Source organism: Theobroma cacao, chromosome 5 (assembly GCF_053813885.1).
Source record: "Theobroma cacao isolate CCN51 chromosome 5, ASM5381388v1, whole genome shotgun sequence".
In the NCBI taxonomy this organism is placed as follows: Eukaryota; Viridiplantae; Streptophyta; class Magnoliopsida; order Malvales; family Malvaceae; genus Theobroma; species Theobroma cacao.
In genome coordinates, this window is record NC_142643.1 from 30,292,159 (window position 1) to 30,319,817 (window position 27,659).

Here is a 27,659-nt window from a genome sequence, read left to right on the forward strand (position 1 = left end):
TTCGAAGTATTGTGTCTACTAGTCATCGGATGCAATTTCCTTGCCTTTATCGGAGGACTCACCACCTTGACACAGTACAAAATTGAGAAATTCACCACATTGATACTAAATTGAAATTAAACTAATTTAGGCTACTAATGCATGATATGGAATGCAAAAATGTCCGAATAGCCATTTAAATACGGTATTTGACCTAATTCGCACTATTCTCGGTGTAATTGGCTAAAACCTCCTATTGAACTCCAAATCGATTTCTTTCACTTTCTACACTCCAATTATACTTAAAATACCTCAATGACTGTGAATATAATTCAATTTATCAGTCCAAACCATAAATTGCACATGTCTATACATTAGGTATAAATTCAGATTTTCATGCCAAAATTTTCCATTAAATTTCTAGCCTCACCAATCATTGAATACCACCAAAATATCATGAAATATTATCAATTTCAGCCTCAATATCCTCCCTAGAAAATTTGGCCTCTTGTGGGTTTGTGAAGAACAAAGTGATTTCTTGCTAGATTTTCATACTTTCCATTACTAAACAACCAAAAACACTTAATTAACTTGAAATCTAGCAAAATCAATGCTCAAAACCTCTCCTCTCAAATTTGGCCAGCATGGGTTCATCATGAAAGCTTGAGTTCTAAGCATGGAAATTGAAAAAGAAAGCATGGGTAGTGTAAATCACAAGATAAAATCACAAAATTTTACCTTTATTAACTTAATTCCTTGAAATCTCACACTTTTTCTTGAATTTTCCCACCTAAGTTTTGTTCTTTCTTTGTTCTTCTTCACTTCATGCTTTGGCCAGCCATAATGAAGAAAATAAGCTGATTTTTGCTGATTTTAAAGCTAAAAAAATAAATAGATATTAATTTGACTCATGTCACCATTCCATTGGTCTATTTTTAATTTCTTAACTATTAAGCTTTCTCTCTCCACCACTAAAATTCCTTCAATTATTCATTATAATATTGGAGAAAATCCATGTGCTGGACAAGTGTCGGGGGTGTAAAATTAAAATTTTGCCCCTGAGGTGGCAAAATTTTCATTTTACCCCTATGCTCCGAAAAATGCTGGGATTACAATTTTTTTCACTTATCAACCTCAAATTATACTCTAATTTGTTAAATGTGATCAATCTTGATCAAAAACTTCTTCCAATATTCCAATTTTATCCTCAAGTGGCAAAATTACCATTTTATCCCTAGATAGTGAAAATTTCGATTTGACTCCAAATTAATTCTCAAACTTCGAATTACCATTTTGATTCATCCTTGGATTGTGAAGCTCTTAATTTCACCTTAAAATTCCTATTTGATCTAGTTCGAGGCTTAAATCAAATTTGTTGTATCTCTAGGTACAATACCTACTTTTGTAAATTTTTCGAGACTCTCCTAGCATGCAAACATACTATCCATCACATGTATGTCATGACAAGTATTTTATAAGGTCGGGCTTTACACAGGTCATGGCCCCCGCCATGCCTAACCACCCGTCGGTGATCCAAAGGTTCTCTAGCTAGAGCTTACTCATGCACGAGGGTCACAATTAATCGAAGTGACAGTCGGTCTACTCTCGATGCACTTGGTTTGCCAAAACCATTTTCAAAAATCACATTGAGGTTTCCAAATCTTTCACTTAAAACCATTTGAAATCAAGGTTCAGTAACCTTTCAAATTACTTTTCATATAAAAAGGCATGGTGTATTCTCTTATACAAAGATCAGACTCAAATCGGTGCTCAAAACTTGCATTTTAAATCATTTAAACTATGCATATCACCCACAAATTCAAGGCATAGATTTTGAATGCAAAACAGTATAAAAGGCTTGTTTCCCAGTTTCTAAAACACTTTATGTATATAGCTCATCTATAGATATATCCAAAACAATTTTCAAAACAACTTGCATCCATAATTTCCTACAAGTTCTACTAGCTCATACTTTCCATGATAACAATGTATAAATCATTATAAATCCATTTAGAAATTGCCTATCGGAGCTAATAGCTCGTGCTTTCCATAATTACATTTAATGAAATACGGCAACATTTACAAAATGTACAACATTATATAGCTATGGAAATTTTTTAAATAGGCACCCCTTACTCACTTTACAATAGCGGGACGCTTCGCCGCTATTGATTCGGGTGCGTATCTCGCTATTTTTACTTGCCGATCACCCGTTCACCCGACATGCCACCATGGCAAACTTTTCTACTTATATACTTCCTAGCAACAATCCAAATTCAATAATCTTAGTGTTTATCATTCCCATTTTCCCTCTTATTCAAACATTATTGTCATGTTAATAACTCATACTATACTAGAATCACCACTTTTCCTCACTTAACCTTGCATATTTATATACATCTTAACACATTTTTACCAAAGTTGCATTTATCCTTTGCTTGCGTAATTCTTTAAATTATAATTACCGGTAACTTATTTATGACTCTAATACATATATTAATCCTTTCTGAGGATATTTATCAAGTTCAACCATCATTTCCACAACAATAACCTAGCATATGGCAGCAACTATAAATTTACTTCCATCAAACATTTTCTAAGTCTACATGTACTACCATTCTCATTTACATGTTGCCACCAAGCATAACATCAATATTCATTCATACGCACTGACATCCATAACATTTTAAGCCTTCCCTAACAACACATATCCACACAATCCATTTTTTTCCAAGCTTCCAATTAATATAATTGCTTTCCAACCATACCCATGACATCACAATAACACTACATATTGTACATAATCATTCTCACAATATTAAACTAATCATAAACTTCAAATTGTACCATTAAGCTTACCACTTGGTTGTAGCTTGGATTTCACCTAACAAAATTCACAATTTCCTCACACCCATGGCCACCATAGTTGCCACAAAAATACTTACACAATTATCAACTCATTTCCAAAAATTTCTCAAGCTAAAAATCGAAACCCTTACCTTATGTCTCTTGAATCTTGAAACCCACTTGATATTCCTTCAATTGCTCTTGAATCACTCACTACCCAAGCCTTTCACTTTCCTCTCTTTTCTTTCCTTGGTCGATTCTCTCTATTTTTCCTTTCAAATGCATGGTGGCAAGGTGAAATGACATGGGAGCATGAAAATGGCATTAGGTGGGTGGAAATGGCATTGGGAGCATGAAGGTGGAGGAGAAAATATCTTTTGGCTAGAGATAAGAACCAACCATGGGATAAGGATGAAGAGTCAAAGCTTCCTTTGGAAGCTTTGACCAACTAATGATAAAATTATCATTTTGCCCTTCAAGGTTTTCACCCTTTTTAATTGTATCATCTCACAATCTTTTAATTCCAATTTCTTTCCATCTTTCTTCCTTAACACTTGTATCAATAAAATATCAAGTTTATGTTTCAACGTGGTATCACCGCAATATTTAAATATTTACGTACTCGAGCTAGCTTTATTTAATAAACACACGTGAGCCCCATTAATGTCATTTTTCTCTGAAATTTCCTCATTCTTCTTCTCCCCCACTTAGATTGACCATATATTCCTTCTTCATGAAAAATTTCAACACTGAATAAACTATTAATATTTTAATATTATTTTGTTCTAAAATTTTCTACTTGTCTCCTTGGCACCCAAAATGTCTTATTATGCCCCGATTCACTTCCAAATCACTTTTTATCTAGTTAATTCATCCTCAATAAAAATATTATTATTTAATTACTATTGCTTCGCGTGCGAAATATTTTACTCCAAAATATTCCCTCCACCCTTCATCACTTTTAAACACTCTAATTAACCTCAATTGATATCCGATAAGTTCTATTAGTCAACATAGCAAAGTACAAGGTGTTACAAAAGATGAAGACCTAAAGGTGCCATGAAGATAAAAGAAGGAAGATTACTATATGTTGTATGTAAATCCTTTAGGTTTGACCAAGCTAATTTCCTTTGATGGCTCAAAGATATTAGTATAGATAAAGTCCATAATCATCCAAAGTAGAAAGAATGCAATAGATTTATTTTATGCCATTTAATAAATGCTATGTGATGCAAAGTAGCATGCATGAGATAGATTTATTTTATGTGATTAATTAATATTATGCATGCAAAAATGAGACCTTAACTAAATCAAAAATAAGAAAAATCCCTTGGTAAATATTGAGTCTCATGCCACGCATGATTAAGTTACCTTCCATCATATAGCAAGATAACCTGATTACTCTTTTTTCGAAGACTTGTTGAGCACACTAAAGATCACACTTTTACAAAAGTATTTTGAGCTATTGGTGGGTCTTACTTAACTAGTTTCATAAAATTCAGATATTTGGAAACTTGATTATTATGGAAACTAGAGGCAATGGCTAGGCAAAACATATATGATATGTTTAGGCAATGTGTTGTCACCTAGCTAATCTATAAGTTGTATAGAGATACAATTGATAAGTTCAGTTACGTACTTAATCCACCTACCATGGTTTGTTGAGCACACTCAAGGTCATGATTAGAATCGATAGGGATCCTAGCCCACTAAGAGAATCCTTATAAAAACCTCTCGAGGTGATATAGATGGTTGATAATTCTATTTTATAGAATTATTTTAGTCTAATTTTGTTATTTAATATTAGCTAAGTGCCTAATTTTCAATTTTAATTTAGTTATTTTTAGTTGTTTCTATAATTAGTTGATTTTTAAGTGAATTATTTTAATTTTATGTTATTTCTTTTAATTTGATTATTATTAATTAGTTTTTTACATTTTTCGTAGGAATTAAAGGAATTGGGCTTAATTTTAGAAAGTAAAGTGTTGGAAGACATAGAAGTCTATTTGAATATGCTTTAGTTTTTTAGTCATAACTTGCTCTACAGAACTCTAAATGATGCGATTCTTAGACCATTGGAAAGCTAAGAGATAGGGATACAACTTTCATGGAATCACTTTATCTAGTTCTACATTGAAGATAGAGAAAATTGTGTCAGAAAATGGTTGGATGTATTATGGCGGGAATGAAAATTTTTAAAGGCTAACAATTGTTTTTTTTGGGTCTTTCATTACACTTTTAAGCCCAATTAAATCATAGGTTAACTTAAGGAATTATAGGTTGAGTTTATTAGTATAAATAAGATATTTTTAAGAACATTAGGTCAGAAAACTTTTAGAGATTCAAGAAGCTAGAAGTTGAGGCTGAAACTTTGAGAGTAAGGAGGAAAATATTTATTTTGTTTTCTTCCTTGGTTTTTTATTTTTCTTGTTACTCTCAATGGTTGAAATTATTATAATGTTATTTGTTTTTGCAATCATGAGTAGCTAATTTTCTTTTTGTAGGATTGTAATTGAACTCACATGTAATCTAAATTTTTAATTTTTTTCTTGGTTATCTTTAATGGGTTTTGAATTGTTTATTCCAATTTGATCTTAATGCTTTTAATTGCTTGGCCGCCAATTAAATTGATTTAGGAACCTAAACAAACTTGGGAAAGGGAGTTTAGTGTAGACTAAAATTGGGATAGTATATGATCATATTAATTGATTTGCCTATAGGATAGAGATATACCTATAGGCCATATGCAGCCAGATTAGAGCATGAACTTAATAAATCTGTTTTAATTTCAATTCACATAGGGATATAGTATTTTAGTTAAAATAGATATTTCTATAAGATGAGTCAAGAGGTCCTTATAAATAATTTAGGACTCTATGTTAGCAATTCAACCAATTAAATTAAGTTAAGGAAGAGAGGTAAGATTAGATGAAGTGTGTGGGATATTGTAATTCTAGGCTTGTTTGATTTGATATTTACTCAAGTTATTATTGTTTTGATTTTTCTTAGTTTAAATTTTGGTTAAGTATTTTTAGTTAGTTAATTTAGTTATTTGATATTGATTGTTTGGATAAGATTAAATTGTTCTAATTTTAGTACTTAGTAAAATTTTAGATCAATTCTCTATGGGATCGATACCCTGCTTGCTTATATACTATTTATTCAATATATATACTTACGTAGTAGAATTTTAATGGCAATGGTTATCATCTTGAAGAAAATAATGGGAGCAATCAATTTAAGATTCACTATCTCATCTTAATTGATTATAATACATGATTACTCATAAACGTTTTTTAAATGTCTAGGTTGTTAAAATGTAAATACACATCACTTTGCTTGGCATGCTTGATGCCATCATGAAATCCGGGCCAAAATGTTTAGACTTGTATATCAAGTTGAGAAACGTTCTCAAATATCTATTAAGAATAGATGTCATTAAAGAAGATATCTTTGTCTTCTTGGCTAGGTCAAAGAATGAGAAACTTGTAGAAGTTTCACCTTTAACCATGTATAATTGAAGTAAATCTGTCTACCATTGATCCGTCATCATAGGTAGTAGATACTAGATGTGAGTCACACTTATGTAACGACATCAAAGTGTTGGAAACGAGTAGAAGTTTAACGAAAAGAGATGTGGTCCTAAGAGTAAGAAATGGAGCAAAGGTTGTTACATCAACTATAGGGACAGTTACCATACGTTTACCTTCTGGGTTGATCTTAGATTAAAAGACTACCACTATGTTCCTTCCATATATCAAAATATCATATTTGTGCCATACTTCGCACTATATGATGATTTTGAATTTTGCATTAAAGGTAATTATTGTTCTTTCTCGAAAAGAGAGATGCATTATAGTGCAGGGGCATATGCAAATGGTCTCTGTATTCCTGATCCTAAAAGACCCATACTCAATATAAAGGTCAAGAGAGCGAAAAAAGATGATCCAAAACTATCCTACATCTGGCACTTTAGGCTTGGACACATTAATTAGACTCGTTTGACCAAGTTACACAAACAAGGTTGATAACTAAGTTGCCTTTCATTAAGAAGGGTGAACAAGTTGGGATGTTACTAGGACTTGTACATTCGAATGTATGTGTTTTTAGGAATACTAGTGTTAGAGGAGGATACTCTTACTTCATCACCTTCACAGATGACCATTTTCACTATGGTTATATATATTTGATGAAATAGAAATTGAATCCTTTGACAAGTTCAAAGAATGTAGAGTGGAGTTTGAGAAACAAACTAAGAAGAGTATTTTCACTCTTAGATATGATCAAGAAGGAGAATAACTTAACCAAGAGTTTTAGGATTATTTAAAAGATAATGGGATTCTAGCACAATGGACTCTTCTAAGGACTCCATAACATAATGGGATGTCTGAAAGAAGGAATTGAACATTGTTAGACATGGTTCGATCCATGATGAGTCATGCAGATCTTCCTATATCTTTCTAGGGATATACCCTAAAAACTATTGCCCGCATACTGAGCCACGTTTTTACCAAATTAATTGATAAAACATTGTATGAGATATGGAGTGGGAAAAAGCCCAACTTGTCTTATGCCAAGATTTAGGGATGTACTATTTATGTGAAGCGTACAATGTCTAATAAGCTAGGAGCGAAATCAGATAAATGTAAATTTGTTGGATATCCTAAAGAAATACACGAATATTTCTTTTATAATCCAATAAGTAAAAGGTGTTTGTCTCAAGGCATGCTACTTTCCTTGAGAAAGAGTTCTTAATTGAAAAGGCTAGTGGGACTAAAGTTGTACTCGAAGAAATTTGAGACCCATAAATTGACATTCCATTGGAACTTGAGCTTTGGATTATGACATCTGATGTACAACCACAATCTCAATAGGTACAACCACTTAAAAGGTCTAGTAAGATATGTCAAGCTCTAGAGAGATAGGGATTTCTCTTAGAAGGGGACACATTATGAGCTTACAACCTATAGGGAGGCGATGTTGGACATCGATTCTAAGTAATAGCTAGAAGCCATGATATCTGAAATGGATGCCATGGATACCAACCAAGTATGGACTTTGGTGGACGCACTTGAAGGGATAAAACCTATTGGGTGCTAGTGGGTCTTTAAGAGAAAGACCGATGTAGATGGTAAAGTGTAAACCTTTAAAGCTAAACTGGTAGCAAAAAGTTACAAACAAAGACAAGGAATTGACTTTGAAGAAACCTTTTCACCAATTGCTATGCTTAAATTCATTAGGATTTTACTTGCAATTGCTGCATACCATGATTATGAAATATGACAAATGGATATAAAAACTGCATTCCTTAATATAAACTTGCTAGAGGAAGTGTACATGACACAACTTGAGGGTTTTAAATCCAATGCTAATGCCAATAAGGTGTGCAAGCTTCAAAATTACATTTATGGACTTAAGCAAACTTTTCAGAGTTGGAACATTTATTTTGATGAAGTTGTAAAAGGGTTTGACTTATCAAGAATGAAGATGGACCATTTGTTTATAAGGAGGTTAGTGAGAGCGCCATAATTTTCCTAGTGCTCTATGTTGATGACATATTGCTCATAGGAAATGATATACCATTGTTGCAATCTATGAAGATTTGGCTATCTAAACAATTTTCCATGATGGATTTGAGAGAAGCAATCTACATTCAAGGAATAAAGATCTATAAAGATAGATTTAAAAGGTTGCTAAGTCTTTCCCAATCCACATACATAGACAAAATGCTAAAAAGGTTTAGCATGATGGAATCCAAAAGAAGACACTTGCCTATGTCATAAGGCATCAATCTCTCTAAGGACATGTGTCTAAAGAATTAGAAGGAGAGAGATTGCATGGATAAGATCTCATATGCTTTAGCAATAAGGTCTATCATGTATGCGATGCTTGGTACTAGACTAGATGCATCTTATGCTCTGAGTGTCACGGGCAGATACCAAGCTAATCGTGGTGAGGGTCACTAGATAGTTGTAAAAAACATCTTGAAGTAGCTACGAAGAACTAGGGATGTATTTTTGGTCTATGGAAGAGGCAAACTCCAAGTTAAGGGTTATATGGATGCAAGCTTTCAAACTAACAAAGATGATGGTAAGACGTAAAGTGGATATGTCTTCACACTTTATGGAGGTGCAATGAGTTGGAAGAGTTCTAAACAAGAGATGATTGTGAATTCTACAATCGAGGCTGAATATATCTATGCTACTGAGGTAGCGAAAGAGGCAATATGGATTAAGAAATTCATTACTGAACTAGATATGGTTCAAAGCATTGTTGATATAATTCCTTTGTATTGTGATAACAAGGGAGCCACTATGCAAGCAAAGGAACCAAAGTCTCATTAGAAACCCAAACATGTATTGCATCTTTACCATGTGATTAGAAAGATCATTGGAAGATGAGACATTTGCACAGAGCGTATACTTACTAAGGATAATATTGTTGATCCTCTCACAAAAGCACAATCCCAGTAAAAGCATAATTGTCATGTTGAGAACATTGGCATTAAATACATAAGTGATTAGCTTCAATGCTAGTAGGAGATTGTTAGTATGAGCCCTGCAAGCCAATCTCTGGTCATATGAGAATTAAATTTTGAGTTATTCATGTATGACATTTTATTAATTTATAATAATTATGAGGTAGTTCTTTATCCATAAGTTTGTGATTTAATTACCTTTTGTACTTATGTAGATAAAGCCCATGGAACTATATAAGCCTTACAAAGGAATTGTATTGGGATACAATTATGAGATCCTTATGCATTAAAGAATTGTTCCTAAAAGTTCCTGATCATTATACTATTGAGACGGGGCATCAATAATGCTCAAAGATTAGCACATGCTATGTTCTTTACTTGTGAACTAAGTAACCGCTCTCATAAGTTGAAGTATAGATGTAATTGGAACTAGCATGTGGGTGATTGCTATGGGAGAGCGAGTTTACTAATCATGACCGCCATGAAAAATGCATTGGGTACCTCACTTAAGTGTCTACGCATTACTTCTTATGTGTTAGTTGTGTAACTACTCCCTAGACTTGAGACACTAGGTTGTCTTGTTTGTGCAATACTATGCTTTAATTTCATCCCTAAAGGTGCTTAACTAAAGGTACCAAAACAAGATATTTTTAAGTATAGTATAAAGCATATGAGGGCAAATGAATGGTCAAGATAGGAATCATCACCCCAGGTGATTCATAGAGAAATATCTAATTAGTTCTTGGTTAACATTAGCTTAGTCAAATCCGTAGCCAAAGTGATTAGGAGATTATGAAATGAGTTTCATAAGTCTCCATAAAGCTGATGATCTAATTGTAAGAACAAATATGAAGGTCAATAAAAGTTAGCATTGCACCAAGCTTTTATCATCTTTGAGATATATGATGAGGGAATGATTACACTGATAAATTATACACTAAAAGGTTGTCAAAGAATCCTTTGACTCTCTTAACAATTGAGTGGCCATAATGCATTGCTAGATGCTAATATTCGTCTATGAAATTAAATTAGTTAATTTAAAATTGAATATGATTCATTTAAATTAATTAATTAATAAAATTATAATTCAATTCCATTGCTAACATGCTAGTAACCTAATGAATTAGACACAAAGGTTGCAATTTGAATTAAATTGAGAGTGTGATAATTTAAGTTAAACTTTTAACTACTAAGTACCTAGTTAAAAGAGTTTAATTATGTATTAGTTAAATATTATAATTGTTATAATATTAAGGACTTAGTTTGCAAATTTTAATAAGTCTAATAATAAAATTAAACCTAAATATATAGAAACTCTTTTCTTAGGCAACAAAAGAAAAAAAAAACTAATAGATTTTCTCTTAAGTGCCCCCACTCTTGAGAAGGTTTTTTTATAAAACTTCTTCATTGATTTTTTGCTAGAAATCAAAGAAGAAAAGAGGACAAATCATTGTCCAATCGCTAGCACAAGCTTATGGCATAAAACTCTCTCCTTGAGAAGGATCCGTTGTAATCATGTGTGCAACATTGGAGGCCAAGTGTTTAAGTGGTTGGGATTCTTTCATACAAGAAGGTGTTCACATTGTTCAGCACCCAAAGGAATCCATTTGCTTATGATATCATTTGTAAAGGTAAAAGCCTTTTTCTGATTTTCTATGGTGTTTAACTTTGCATTAAACAACTAAGGTGATCCAAAAGTAAGAGGAATGGTTTTTTATTTTGTTTCAATTTTTATTATTCCACTACGTTGATGCTCTAATCATGCCATTCTTAGCATCATCACCATGATCCAAACTTCAGTCTAGTTTGAGGGTCTTCCATATGACAATCTAAATGCCCACATCTCAAACTTTCTAAAGATATGTGACACCTTTAAACACGATAGAGTCACAGATGATGCGATCTGCTTGAGACTTTTCCTTTTTTTCATTGAGGAACAAAACGAAGGTGTGGCTGAACTCACTTCCTACTAGGTTTATTGCAACATGGGATGACTTAGTTCAAAAGTTCTTTGCTAAATTTTTTCCTCTAGCCAAGACAGCGAAGATGAGGAAGGATATCACATCGTTCATGCATCTAGATGCAGAATCGTTGTATAAGGCTTGGGAGAGATACAAGGGTCTAATTATGTGTTGCCCTCATCATGATATTCCAAAATGGTTTCAAGTGCAGATGTTCTACAATGGATTCAGTAGTCAGGTTCAAACCATTTATTGATATCGTTACAGGAAAAGCTTTCATGGTAAAGTCGCTTGATGAGGCGTACCACCTATTAGAAGAGATGGCATCGAACAATTACCAATAGCCATTAGATCGATCAATGCAAAAAAGAATAGCTATAGTTCATGAGGTGGATGCCTTTTCAGCATTAACAGTACAAGTAGTAGCTCTAACTAAAAAACTTGATTCTTTTTGTAAAGCCCGACCTTATAAAATACTTGTCATGACATACATGTGATGGACAACATGTTTGCATGCTAGGAGAGTCCCAAAAAATTTACAAAAGTCAATATTGTACCTAGAGGTCCAACAAAGTTGATTTAAGCCTCGAACTAGATCAAATAGAGATTTTAGGGTGAAGTTGAAAATTTTACAGTCCAAGAATAATTTAATATGGAGATTCGGAGTTCGATGATCAATTTTGAGTTAAATCGAAAATTTTACTATTTAGGGGTAAAATGGTAATTTTGCCACTCGAGGACAAGATGGAAATTTTTTTGAAAGATTTTTATCATATTTGACTTATTGAAGTACGATTTGAGGTTGAGAAGTGAAAAATTGTAATCTTGGTATTTTTCGGAGCATAAGGGTAAAATGATAATTTTGCCACCCTAGTGGCAAAATTGTAATTTTACACCACCAACACTTGTCATGCTCATAGAATTCATCCATTGACTTTTGATGTTATGGATAAGTGAGAAAATATATGTGGTGGAGATAAAAAGTTTAAATATTTAAAGTTTTAAAAATGGACCAATGAAATGGTGACACATGTCAAGCTTAGAATATTTTATTATTTCTTTTAAAAATCAGCCATAAACCTCACTTCTTTCCAAAAATTCGGTCAAGCAAGGAAAAGAGGAAAATAAAGAAAGAAAAAACCCTAGGTGAAGAATTTCAAGAGAAAAAGTGTGAAAATTCAAGGAAACAAGTGACAAAAGGTAAAATTTCTTGATTTTGACTTGTGATCTACCTTTCCCATGAATTTTTTCTTATTTTCCATGGTTAAATTTCATGTTTTCATGGTGAATTCATGGCTGGCTGAATGGGTATGGAGAGAGAATGATGTTGGATTGATTTGATTTTAAGTTATGTTAGTGTTTTTAGTTAGTTTACCATGTCTAGAAACAAAACAACATGAAAAGAATTCATTTTCCCCATCACCCATCAATGGTCAAACCTACCTTGTATGGAGTGAGGATGAATTTGACTTTATTTTAACAGAATTGGTTAGAAAATGATGAATTATGGTTTGGAAAAATAGTAGGAAAAATCATGGTGTTAATGCACCATTATTGACCAAAAATTCCAAGAAGAAAAGTGAAGATAGTTTTGCCAAATTTTAGGTTATTTGACTTGTGTTTGGTGAATTAAGATATTGGAAAAGAAATGGAGCAATTTGGAGCTAAATTGGACGCATTGGCCAATTAATTGGGTGATAAGACGAATTAAGCCGATACCGAATTTAGATGGTTACCAGTGTATTTTGCATTCCATATCATGCATTAGTAGTCTAAATTAGTTTAATTTTGATTTAGTACCAATGTAGTAAGTTTCTCGATTTTGGTACTGTGTCAAGGTGGTGAGTCCTCGGATAAAGGTAAGGGAATTGCACCCGAGGACCAGTAGTCTGAGTACTTCGAAAATCTGCACTTTAGACATTGTGAGTAAACTTACTGTCATTTTAATTATCTAGGGTGATTGTTAAATGATTTCATGAATTCTATGGAAAAAGGGATTTAAAAAGGTAAATTTTCATGTTTTATGAATAAATGTGTTTTAATGAATTTAATTTATAAATTGTTTTGAAATTAATAATGATGTTGAAAAATAGAGTACACAGAGACTGTTAATTATTGCAATTCGATTGTTTAAATTGATTGGCTTATGATAAATTGGGCATGATTGGCTGGTTGGCAATTGTATTAAAATACGGATTATTTGTTTGCCTTAAAAGGTTGTGAATAAAATAATTGTCATGTCATGCTATTGCAAATTTTATTGAATTGGTGGATTATATATTAATTAATCACTACAGTAGGGGGTTTTTGTGGACTAGCCTTTTAGAAGGGCACGGTAAACCCCATTATATTCTTACCTCGAACGGAGAGACGCGTAGGGTATCTCCTAGGGTAAAGCTTAGGGTTCACTTCACGCCAAACCACCACGTGAGGGGGAACTCAGCCAACGCTAAGAAACGACAATGTTTTCAAAATAAAAACATGATTTATGCGAAATGTGAATTTTTAACAGCCTTGGCGGTCTCGGTAGGATACCTGGGCCAAGGTGTCCTCGAGAATGGATTTATGGTACAAGCCTAGTTTTATGAGATTCATAAGCCTCTTTACGTATTTTAAATGAAATGTGTTCTAATGCTGTGACCCAGTTTACGATGATTTACTTGATCGTCTCCATGTACTCAACTCTAGATGTTTATGATGATGTCTGTTTACTCATTGGGATTTTATAATCTCACCACCCTCCTTTCTACCCATTTCAGGCTCAGTATAGGCTGTAGATAGCTGATATCGTCGAAGGCTACAGTTGGCTCTACTTTCTCAAAAACTGTAGGTTTGCAGCCTTCATTCATTTTTGTCATTTGGGGATCCACGTGTCACTGTAAATTAAATTTCATACTCTAGTTATTTGTACTACTGTATGTAGGAATTTATTTTACTTTTACGTTGTAAAAAATTATTTACGCAATATCCTAAAAATATTGTTTTATAAGGAAATGAGAAACTGATATTAAGCCTTGCGGGGTTCTGGTTAGCACTTCGAGCAATGAGTGTCTATCGGGACACCGCGGCGGTTGTCACGAGCTCGAGGGGAGTACCTGGTCGTGACACTTTTAGTAGTAAATCAACTCAAAGTCTTTATGTAGTTTGTGAGTATTGTGCAGATAGGCATGCTAGTGATCAATGTCCAAGCAAACAAAGACAATTTAGTTTGTGGGGAATAGACAACAAAACAACCCTTACTCTAACACTCATAACCTTAGGTGGAGGAACCATCATAACTTTTCTTGGCGTAATAATCAAGGATCATTTTTAGCTTAAAGGTCGAACATTCCTCCCGAATTTTAACAGCAAGTAAGAGTTTCTATCCCATAAAAGAAACCATATATGGAGGAATTGTTGATGTAGTACATGGCCAAGATTGACTCTCTTTTACATAGTCAGGCATCCTTGCTAAGGAACCTTGAGACCTAAGTTGGTCAGCTCACCAACATAACAAACAACAGAGCTCACGGGACCTTACCTAGTGATACAGAGGCAAATCCAAGGAGGAAAGGTAAGGAACATGTCAAAGCCATTACCTTAAAAAGTGGTAAAGAAGTTGAAAGCAACTCAAAGAAAGTTGAATAGAAAAATAAGACAATTGAGAGTGAAACACAGATTACAAGTTCCGATGAGTAATGTCAAGAAAATGAGGCGAAGGTAACTCCACCACCACCACCACAACCTTTTCCTCAACACTTCAAGAAACAATAGCAAGAGAGCTAATTTTAAAAATTTATGGAGGTGCTTAAAAAGCTTCACATTAATATTCCTTTTGCAAAGGCTTTGGAATAAATGCCTTCCTACATGAAATTTCTAAAGGATATCTTGTCCAAGAAAAGGAGGTTATGTGAGTTTAAGATAGTGGCACTCATTAAGGAATGTAGTGCAATCATACTGAATAGGCTTCCTCCAAAGCTTAATGTAAAACCCGACCCTATAAACATATGTCATGACATACATGCACTAAGTAGCATGTTATTACGTTAGGAAAGTTTCTAAGAATAGACGAAACTCGGTATTGTACCTAACGGTACACTTGAGTTGATTTAACCTCGAACTAGTTCAAATAGGAATCGTAGGATGAAATTTAATATTTTACAATCCAGGAATGACTAAAAATGATTGTTCGGAGTTCAAGGGTTCATTTGGGGAAAAATTTAAAATTTTGATGTTCAGGAGCAAAATCGTCATTTTACCACCTAAGATAATAATTTGATCATGGAGTGAAATTTGTGACCAAGATTAACTATTTGGAGTATAATTTAATGATAGGAAGTGAAAAATTTCAATTCCGGCAATTTTCGGAACAAAAGGGCAAAAGGGTAATTTTATCACCCCGGGGTAAAAATCGTAATTTTCACCACCCAAAACTTGTCAAAATCATAGGATTTACTTATTTTTGGCATGAATAACTATGGTATGTTAAGTGGTGAAAAATTGAAGTTTAAAGGATGAAATTTTAAAAACGGGCCAATGAGAAAGTGACACATGGCACTTTTTAATGATTTAATATTATTTTAATGAAAAGTCAGCCCATTTAAACCCCATATTAAGTGATGGTCATCCATAAGGAGGGAACAAGAGGAAAAATAGAGAGGAAAGGAAGAAAAGAGAAAAACCAAAGGAAAACTAGAAAATTCAAAGGGAAAATCGCGTTTTTCGACGTTTACGCGTCTAACGGTAAGATTTTTTGACTTTAGCTTGATTTCTACCTTTCTTATGTCTTTGTTTTCATTTAGCATGCTTGAGGAGAGAGATCAAAAAGTGATACCAAGGGCTGGCCGAATTTCAAGGGGGAGGAATTTGAAATTCTTATGTTTTGATTTTTAGTTAAATTGATAGTTTTAGTTAGTTAAATGTGTATAGAAATCAAATTGGGCAAGAAAGCATGAAATTTTCACAATACCCACCCTTGGCTGAATGTTCAATGATGTACAATGATGATGAACTGATTTTTATTCTAAGAGAAATGAAGAGAAAATGATGAAAAATGGTTAAATGTGATAGAAAAACAAAGTGGAAAATTTTCCTAGTTAATGTCCCATTTTTGGCCGAATTTTCCAAGGAGAAAAGTGAGCTGATTTTGGTGATTTTAGAGGATTATTGGCTGATATTTAATGGTTAGAAATGTTGGAGAGAAAATGGGACAATTTAGAGCTAAAATAGAGCGCGTTAGCAATTTATCGGGTAACGTGTCAAAAATAGATTAATACCGCGTTTAAGTCGTTTTAGGCTATTGCATTTCATACCATGCATTAGTATAGGATTTAAGTCAATTATATAGTGATTAGAATCAATGTGGTAAATTGTGAAATTTTTGCAATGTGTCTAGGAGGAAAGCCTTCCGTTAAAGGCAAGGAAGTCATACCCGACAAACAGTGATCGGGGCACCTAGAAAGCATTTAATTTGTACAAACGGTGAGTAAACCTATTATTATTGTAAATTATCTAGAGTTTATTTTTAAATGCTCTTCATGGATTTTATGAAACGAAAATGAGATTAAAATGAGATTTTTGATGTTTTAGAAATAAATGTGACAAATAAATATATTGTCTTAATTTTCTGAAATAAGAAACTTTTGATTATGAAATTAAGTAATTGGAGGCTGTCAATTGTCTTGAAAAATATATTTTCCTATGAATGGCTTATGATATATAAGTATATGTGGCTATATTTTATAATTGCATTGGGAATTTATGTAAGCTGTCTTTTACTATGCAAGCTGGGTAAATAAATAAAAGTCACGTTATAATATCGAAATTTTATTAAAATTGGTGGGTTTAGTCACTGTAGTGACGGGTTTCCGTGGACTGCCTATTATAGGGGCACGGTAAACCAAGTTATATAGTTACTCCGGTTGTAGAGGCGAGGAGGGTAACTCCCGAGGTAGTGTTAGAGCTCACTTCACGTCGAACCCCCACGTGAATGTGTAACTTGGCCAACGCTAAGGAACGACTTGTTTTCAAAACTAACATGTGTTTAACATGTAAATATCTTAACAACCTTGGCGGACTCGGTTAGATGCCTCAGCCAAGGTATCCCCGATGACTAATTTTGGCTTGAGCCTTGTTTTTAATAAAAGTTATAAGCCTTAACAACTGTTTTGGTAAATTACAAATATTTTATGGTTTAAGAAATAAATTGAAAACCTTATGAAATGGTTTGTAATTTGTTGTTTAAACTTGCCTCCATGTTACTCACCTTTAGATATTTATGATAATGTCTGTTTACTCATTGGGATTGCAAAATCTCACCCACCTCATTTCCAGATATTTCAGGCCTGTGGTAGCTTGTAGATACCCAATTTTATCGAGGATTCCAGTTGACCCCTCTATCACACAGACAGTAGGTTACTATCACCAACACTTGGTGTATTTATGGGTCACTTGTCATTGTAATTATTATTGTACATTATAACTTTGTAAATTATTGTATGTATGAATTTATTTTACTTCTAAGTTACAAAAGATTACTTACACGTGTTTCTATAAATATTGTTTTATATAAAAATGCTATATTTTTGTCTTTTGATTTACTTAAGCCGAAAACGACTGAAAATTGTTTAAAACTGATATGTAAGCCTTGCGAGGTTCTGATTGGTATTTCGGATAATGAGTATCAATCGGGATGTCTCGGTGGCTGTCATGGGCCCGAGGGAGGTTCCGGGTCGTGACACTTAAGGACCATGGCAATTTTACTATTCCATGCATTATTAGTGCATTATTTTTTGCCAACGCTTTGAGTGATCTTGGGGCTAGTATTAATTTGATGCCTTTGTTTATCTACAATAAGCTAGGTTTGAGGGAGATTAAGCCCACTATTGTGACCCTACAACTGGTAGACCAAACCCTCATATGTTTGAAAGATATAGTAGAAAATGTGCTCGTGAAAGTTGATAAAATTGATTTTTCTTGTGAATTTCACAATACTCAATATGGAGAAGGATAGATAGGTTCTTATTATCTTAGAGAGACCTTTCTTACGCATTACTAGAGCACTCATTGATGTGGAGGAGGGAAAGCTTACCTTGCGAGTGCAAGATCAAGAGGTAACTTTTAACATTTTTAAAGCCTTAAAGTTTACTAATCATTATGATGAGTGTTTTGCAGTGAGTGTGGTTGATAAGGTCATAAGAAAGGTTTTTAGGGAAAGCCATCCTACTTACCCACTTGAAGCTTCCTTGATTGCTGATTCTAAAACAAGAAATGAGGATGTCTTAAAATGTGTAAATGTGTTAAATGCTCCATCTCATGTCATAAGGACACAATTTGAGATGTTAGATTTTTCATCCTTTTCATCGTCACTATTAAGGCCTTCTATTAAAGAACCTCCTAAGTTAGAGCTCAAACCATTGTCGAATTATCTGAGGTATGCATATCTTGGGAATCCATCCATTTTTCTTGTTATTGTTTCCACTGTTGTGACTATCAAGTAGGAAGATAAGCTATTAAGAGTTTTAGGGAAGCACAAAAAGGCATTGGGATGGACAATTGCAAACAAAAGGGGGATAAGTCCTTCAATATGTATGCATAAAATTTTGTTGAAGGATGATCATAGGCCATTATCAAGTATTAGAGAAGATTAAATCTGATCATGAAAGAGGTTGTGAAGAAAGAGATCATCAACTGGCTAGACGTTGGCATCATCTATCTTATTTCGAATAGTGCATGGATAAGTCCAGTGCAATGCATACCAAAAAAAAGTGGGATGACAGTGGTTACAAATGAGAACAATAAGCTCATACCTACGAGGATAGTAATTGGATGGAGAGTTTGCATGGATTACAAGAAGCTCAACTAGAACATAAGGAAAAATCATTTTCCTTTATCGTTTATTGATCAGATGCTAGATAAGCTAGTTGGAAAGGAGTTTTATTGTTTCTTGGATAAGTATTCAAGATACAATCAAATAGCGATGGCTTTGGAGGATTAAAAAAAGAGAACCTTTACATGTCTTTATGGCATTTTCACTTTTAGGAGAATGCCATTTGGGTTGTACAATGCTCTAGCCATATTTCAAAGATGCATGATGGCTATCTTTTTAGATATAGTGGAGAAAATGTTAGAGTTATTTATGGATGACTTCTCTATTTTTAGAAATAATTTTTATGAATGTTTGTTCAATCTTGACAAGGTTTCAAAAAAATATGTGAAAAGACAAACCTAGTGCTAAATTGGGAGAAGTGTCATTTCATGGTACAAGAAGGTATCATTCTTGGTCACAAGGTTTCTAGCAAAGGATTGAAGGTGGACAATGTGAAAATAAAAACAATCGAGAAGCTTCTACCATCAAATTTGGTAAAAGGTATTAGGAGTTTCCTTGGTCACGTCAATTTTTATCAATGATTCATTAAGCACTTCTCTAAAATTGCTAAAACTTTGTGTAACTTCTTGGAAAGGATTTTTCCTTTAAATTTGATGTCATTTCATTCTACATTTATAAAATTAAAAAAGAAATTGACGTTTGCACCCATTATTGTAGTTCGTAATTGGTCACTCCCATGAGCTTATGTGTGATGTTGGCAACTATGTTGTAAGTGCAATGTTAGGAAAGAGAAAAGCTAAAGTTTTTCATTCTATATATTATACTAGCAAAACCTACTACTGAAAAAGAATTATAGTTGTTGTTTATGCATTTAATAAGTTTTGTTCTTACTTGATTGGCACGAAAGTTATTGTTTATATTGACCGCTTAACAATTAAATATTTGATTGCTATGAAAGATGCCAAGCCAAGGTTACTAAGGTGGATATTACTGCTACAAGAATTCGACTTGGAAATTAGAGACGTAAAAGACTCAGAGAATGAAGTAGTAGAGCATTCGTCAAGGTTGGAGAATGACAACTAAGGTAATGATTTAACTTTGATCAATGAGAATTTTCCTAATGAGCAATTGGTACGTGTTGATCACAAGAGATTACCTTGGTATGCTAATTACATAAACTATATTGTGAGTTAACTCTTCCCTTCTGATTTACATTTTCATCAAAAAAAGAAATTTCTTTATGATGTTAGATTTTTTGTATGGGATAAACCATTTTTGTTCAAGCAATGTGCAAATAGAGTTTTAAGAATGTGCATTCTAGATGATGAGATTGAAAACATTTTGGCTCATTGTCATTCTTTAGATTAATGGGGACATTTTGAAGGAGATAGAATGACAGGAAAAGTTCTTCAGTCAAGTTTGTATTGGTTGACACTTTTTAAGGATGCTCACAATTTTGTTTTGCATTGTGATAGGTGTCAACGAGGGGAAAACATTTCAAGATGTCATGAGATGCCATTCAACCATAGTGTAGAGGTAGAAATATTTGATGTTTGGGGGATTGCCTTCATGGGACTTTTTATCTCTTCGTTCAACAATTGCTACATTTGTTGGTTGTTGATTATGTCTCGAAGTGGGTGAAAGCCTCAACGTTGCCCACAAATTATGCTAAAGTGGTGTTGAAGTTTCTAAGGAAGAATATTTTCACAAGATTTGGCACGTCAAAGGTAATAGAGAATGTTGAAGGTAGCCACTTTTACAATAAATATTTCACATATCTTCTCACACAATATAGAGCGACTCATAAGGTGGCGACTACTTATCACCCCCAAACAAATGGACAAGCTAAAGTATCAAATCAAGAGATCAAGATAATTTTAGAAAAGGTTGTGTCTCTATCAAGGAAAGACTGGGCCAAGAAACTTTATGATGCACTATGGGTGTATAAGATCGCATACAAGACACTCAATGGTATGTCTCTATATCATTTATTCTTTGGCAAAGTATGTCATCTTCTAGTTGAGTTGGAGCATAAAGCTTTTTGGGTAATAAAGAAATTGAACTTTAACTTGGAAGCGACTGGTGAGAAATGTTTACTTCAACTTAATGAGATGGGCGAGATCAGATTAGATGCCTAAGAAAATGCAAGATATATAAAGAGCAAACAAAGACATGGCATGACAGAAGGATTGTTGAGCGTTGATTTGAGCTAGGCTAAAATGTGTTGTTATTTAATTCTCAACTGAAGCTATGTCCCAAAAAGTTAGAGTTAAGGTGGTTGGGTGATAATTTTATAAAATAGAATTATTTTTTTAATTTTTTTTATCTCAAATTGTTCTTAAAAGTTAGCTAAGTTCTTAAGTTTAAGTTAGAATTTTGTTATTTTTAGTTATTTTTCTATTTAGTTTATTTTTCTTAAGTTAATTTAATTTATGTTTATTTATCTTAGTTTAGTTATTATTTATTAGTTTTTATATTTTTGTAGGATTCTAGAAGAATAAGGCTTAATTGGGTGAAGAAAGGTGTTTAAGGAGCTTAGATCCTGTTCTTATATATTACTGTATTTTTAGCTTAACTCTCACTCAAGATGTCCAAATGGTGCGATTCTTGGACCATTGGAAAGATAAGAGATTGAGCTACAACTTTAATGCAAATCAATTTGCCTAATTCTGCCTCAAAGCTAGAAAAGATAGTAGTCGAAGTTGATGGAGTGCAGCAAGTGACAAGAAGAAGCTATGAAGCAAAGGGAGCGTTGCGACTTAGATGGGGTGTGTCGCAATGTTGAGATGAAATCTTGAAGAAACTAAGAGGAAAAGCACAGGATATGGGCTAACTAAGTCCTTATTGGACTCTATATTTATTCTAAGCCCATATTAAGAGTTGTTAGGCTAAAGTAGTTTGGTTTAGGTAGAATTAGGTTAAGAGGTTATAAATAGTTAGTTTAAGGAGAAGTAGCCATATATATATATATATATATGCACACATTAAGAAGAAATCTTGAGAGAGATTTCAGAAGCTAGAAGTTGGGGTGAAGGTTCAAGATCAAGGCTGTAAATATTTATTTAATTTCTTCCTTAGCATTTATTATTCTTGATTACTCTTGATGGCTAAACTTCATATGTTTTTAGTTTTTGTTTCAATTATGTCTAACTAAATTTCTTTTTCTAGGATTGTAATTGAACTCACATGTAGTTTAAGTTTTTAATTTCTTTCTAGCTTATTTTCAATGGGATTTGAATTGTTTATTCCAATTTGCTCTTAATACTTTTCAATTGACTGGCCACCAATTTAAATTGATTTAGGAACCTAAACAAACTTGGGAAAGGGAGTTTAGTGTAGACTAAAATTGAAATAGCATATGATCATATTAATTGATTTGTGTGTAGGATAGGAATATAGCTATATGTCATATGTAGCCAAAATAAAGCCTGAACTTAATGAGTCTAGTGTAATTTCAATTCACATAGGAATTTGATGTTTTGGTTAAAGTAAAATTTTTATAAGAAACTCAGGAGAGCATCATAAATAATTGAGGACTCTAGATTAGTAATTCAACCTATTGGATTAAGTTAATAAAGAGAGATAAGATTTAAATGAAGTGTAAGGGATATTGTAATCCTAGACTCTTTCAATTTGATTTTAATTTATTATATTTTTTCTTTGATTTTTTTAGTGATAAATTGTTTTAGCTGTAGTTGATTAATTTTTAATTTAATTAGTTATTAAAATTTTTATTGTTTGAATAAAATTAAATTGTTTTAATTTTAATATTTAGTAATCTTTTTTAGGACAATTCTCTAAGGGATCAATACTCTACTTGTCAAGCCCTACTCCATTATATACTCATCATAACATCCATATACTTGATGACACATCTGCATATTAGAATGCCTTAGAAATAGTTAAATAATCGGTATCGTAACTAGTTATGCAACTAAGTTAATTTAAAGCCTCGAACTAGTTCAAATATGAATTTTAAGATGAAATTGAGAATTTTAAAACCCTAAAATGACTCAATATGGTGATTTAAAGTTCGAGGATTAAATTGGAGTCAATTAGGAATTTTCATACCATAGGGCAAAATGGTAATTTTGCCACCTGAGGGCAAATTTGGAAAGTTGGACAAAAATTTTGATCATTTTTCAGGTCCACAAGGGCAAATTTGGAATTTTACGATTTTACACCACCATGACATTTGTCAAGCGACAAAATTTTACCTATTATTATTTTATGCTATGGATAAGTATTAGAGCATTTGTGGTGGTGAGAAAAGGCTTAAAAATTAAGTTAAAACAAGTGGACCAATAAAAAAGTGACATGTGTCAAAAAATTAAATATTTTTATATTGTCATTTAAAAACCAGCCCATACTCTTCCACTCAGAATTTGAAGGTCAACCAGCACCTATAGAAAAGAGAAGAAAAGAAAAGAAAAACCCTGGGGAGGAAAAACTAAGGAAAATTTGTTGAATTTTCAAGAAATTGGTGACTAAAGGTAAGATTTTTAATCTTAAGCTTGAAATTCATATTGCCCATGCATTCTTTTCCATTTCCATGAATTAAATTCAAGTTTTCATGAGGGGCAATATGCTGGCCAAATTTAGAGAGAGAAAGTTGGTGATGAATTTAGTTGAATTTCAAGGTAACTTAGTGTTTTTAGGTGTTTAGTAACATTTAGTATGAAAATTAAGCAAGAAATCCACATGCCCATTATAGAACCTATCTTGGCCGAATTTTATGGGTGAGGTTTGATGATGAATTTGATAGTTTTTCATACCCTTTAAATTGTATTTAGTGTTTAGGAATACCGAAAATCGAAAACGGGTACCGAAAAATTTTACTTCCGTTAGTTAACAAATTGCACAATAATGAGGGATATTTTGGTAATTGCACTTAGAATAGATTTTTATTGAAGTGTGTGGAATTTTGGAGAGTATTGGAAGTGCAATAAATTAATTGGAACCGAATTGGACGTTTAGACTGATTAAATAGTGTATAGTGCGCGATAGGCCAAACACCTCCCATTTCATTGCATGCATTCATATAAAACATAGAATAGTTTTGTGACAATTTAGCATAAGTATATTAAATTTCCTGTTGCACATTATGTATAGGTGGTGAGCCCTCGGATAAGGGCAAAGGTATTGCACCAGAGGATCAAGACTAGGAGTGTTGTAAATTCCCGTCAAAGTGAGTAACCACTGTTCATCTTATCTATCTAGAGTATTTTTACAATCGTTTTTATGATTTTAAGAATATTGAACCTATATGAATTTTATGTATTATGACTAATAATCGATTTAAGGAATAAGGTTTATGACTTATTTTACAATTCAATAATGTTTTTGAAAATGAGTATGTGGAGACCAACCTTTGATGTTGCCTATATATTTAAGTTTACATACCTATGTTTGGAATTGATGATTTATGAACTGATACGTGATGACATATGTGGCTAGGTTTTTAGGTTGTGAAATATATAAACTGTTTGTTTTCTTTTGACAGGCTGGGTAGTATTATGTTAGCCACGTTATGCTGTCAAAATTTTATTGATTGGTGGGTTATTTAATTAGCCACTGCAGTAGGCGAGTTTTCGTGGACCAGCCTATTAGAGGGGCACAGTAAACCCCATTATATTTACCTTAGTATGAGAGGCGTGAAGGATATCTCCTAAGGTACAATAGAGTTCACTTCAAGCCGAACCACCACTTGAGGATGAACTCTGCCAACACCAAGAGATGGCCAAACTATGTTTTTATGAGTAGTTGTTAACTCAATAACCTTGACGGACTCGGTTGAATGCCTCAGCCAAGGTATCACCGAGTATGATTTTCGGCACGAGCCAAGTTTTTAAGAAAATCATAAGTCGTGATGTGTATTATAATGAAATGTGTTGTTTTATATGATTTGAAACAAGTACAAAATGTTGTGGATTATGGTATGATGAAAAGTTAACTGTCTCCATTTACTCGGCTTTAGAAGTTAATGACGGACTTTGTTTGCTCACTGAGTTTATGAAAACTCACCCTTTCTTTTTAACCATTTTAGGTTCAAGATAGTCTGTAGGCAGTCGATTTCATCAAGGATCTCTTTTGGACTTACTTCCTTGAAAATTCTAGGTCTACATTCTTGTACACTTTTGGTTATCTCGGGGTCCATATGCCACTGTAGGATAATTTTGAATACCTGGTTTACTGTATCACTATGTGTATGAATTTATTTTGTTCTTACACTATAAAAATTATTTATGCATAGTTCTATAAAAATTGTTTTATAAGAAAATGGAATATATTATCGAATATTTTTATTTAGTCTAATTAGCCAACTTTTCACTTTAAATGGATGATTTAGATTACAAAATTTATTTTTGATCGAAAATGGATATCTTTCTACCATATTTTGTATTTTTATCAAGTTTCAAATTTTTTAGGTAAAAATGACCAAAATACCCCTATGTGGCGAAAATTTTATTTTGATTGTTTTTGATCTAAAATAGTTTATATTCTCTTAAAACTCGATATTTAGTAACTATTGCTCACAGGGGAAGTGGAAAACGGATGCAAGAGCCTTGCGAGATTTCGATTGACATTCTAGGTAATGAATGTCTATCGAGACTTCGCGACAGTTGTCATGGGCTCGAAGGGAGTGCCGAGTCGTGATACTATTTATCTATATACTATTTTTTTGATATGTATACTTATGTAGGTAGAATTTTAATTGACATCGAGACCATTTCTTATGTCGAGAGTGTTTCCACATAGGGCAGTGGAACTTGTTGATGGTTCAACTAACAAGTCGTTTAAGGTGACAGGGTAGTAATTGAAGCATTATTGGGGAGGTGACATTGATCATCAACACTCCTCCATTATTCTTTACAACCACAGTTGAGTTATAGAGAGAGTCTAGTTAGAGACTATAAAGATAGTGTTGCTTGGGAGGCAACTCAAGTTTTTCTTTCCTAAGTCTATTTTAGTTAAATTTTGAACTTTTACGTTTAAAATTTTGATTTTTGATTACTATTTTTTTGGTTTTCTTTTTGCAGGTTATATGTTTATTCAAAAAAAAAAAAAAAAAGGGGGAGGGGTAGCATCGTTGGTGTCGCAGCGCCAGTCACCCAACGCCTTAGCGCTAGGGATGCTACCAACTTTCCAACAAGGTTGGGCTGTGGTGCCAGACCATCAACGCCGCAACATTAATGAAAAAAAAAGGTTAAAACTTGAGACCTTGACACCATGGCACTAGAGGGCCAACGTCACGGCACTAGGACGGTGTTCTCCCACTTATTTAAACCCCTCCACTCTTTTTTTCTTCATTTTAAACCCTAACTTCCAATTTTTTTTTCACTTTCTCTCTACCAAAGGCTGAAATTTCTCTCGCCCATTCGCCAAAATTTCAAAAAATTTCCATCTTCTTGCACAAAAACACAGGATTTAAGGAGCTTGAGCAACATTCTTCCATCAACAAGCGACAAAAGTGCATAATCTTTTTTAATAAGTACCAAGTTCTTGAAGGATCTTTATTTTGGTGGAGATTGGCTAGTATAGAAGAGTTTTTTTAGTGATTATTGATGGGCTTTTGATAATTTTAGATTATAAGTTATTGTGCTTGACGATTTGATAAGTTGAATTGGTGAATTTTGAGAATTGGATAGTCAAGACAAGTGCATAGTATCAAAAATTTCTACACTTGATATTAGAGGATATTGACTGGGTTATTTTTGATGAAATTCACATTTGCATGTTAGTTTGTAGAGAGAATTGAAAATAATGTGATATTAAAGGAGATTTTTAGTGAATTTTTATGTGCATAGAATATTTTTTGTGGTTTGCTTTTGAATTTTGAATCAAAATATTATGGCACCTAAAAGGCCTAGGGTTAATGGTAGCAGTGGGTTTGATAGGTCCAAATTTGTATCAGCTAAGGCATCGGTATGCCACACTTAGTCATTGCTACAAAAATCCTCAATGTCAGAGAAAGGTATTAGTGTACTATTCGTCCATTACAAGCATATTTTGAACATAATTGAAAGGCAAAGTTGAGAACATTTTTGTGCTCAACTAAAGGCAGTAATGATGCCAGTTATGCGTGAATTTTATGCCAATGCATACGAGCACAAAAATAGAGTTGCTTTTTATACGGGTTATAAAATGCTTTTTGATAGCCATACTATCACTAATTCTATAACATCTCAGATGTTGAGATTGATGAGTATAGCCAATATTCTGAATGGAAATGTCGACTTAGATGAGGTCATCAATTTGTTGTGCAACTTGGGTAATGCATGGAAAACGTCAAAAGGGGTTCCAATGTCATTCAAGGTGAGTGCTATGAAAAATAACTATAAGGTTTGGTATCATTTCTTGGCAGCCAAAATGCTTTGGTTAAGCACCTTAGCAACATCACTAAGGATAGCAGTGCTGCTCTATGCCATTATCTTAGGTAAATCCATTAATATTGGTCAATTGATTTTCAATAACATTGTTTCTACTGCTCGTTTAGTTAGAGATGACTTGTGGTACCCGTCGCTCATCATCGCACTATGTAAGCAAACCAGTGTGCAATGGATTAGCAATGAGGAGCTTTTGCGTC

The 27,659-nt window shown here is 33.2% G+C and overlaps 1 non-coding gene across 1 annotated transcript; it reads right to left on the reverse strand.

Annotated features, from left to right (window-relative positions):
• Positions 1-11,347: 11,347 nt before the first annotated feature.
• Positions 11,348-11,454, reverse strand: LOC148762549 (small nucleolar RNA R71). The gene has a single exon (XR_016026799.1). It is a non-coding gene; the product is annotated as a small nucleolar RNA R71 (small nucleolar RNA).
• Positions 11,455-27,659: the final 16,205 nt, after the last annotated feature.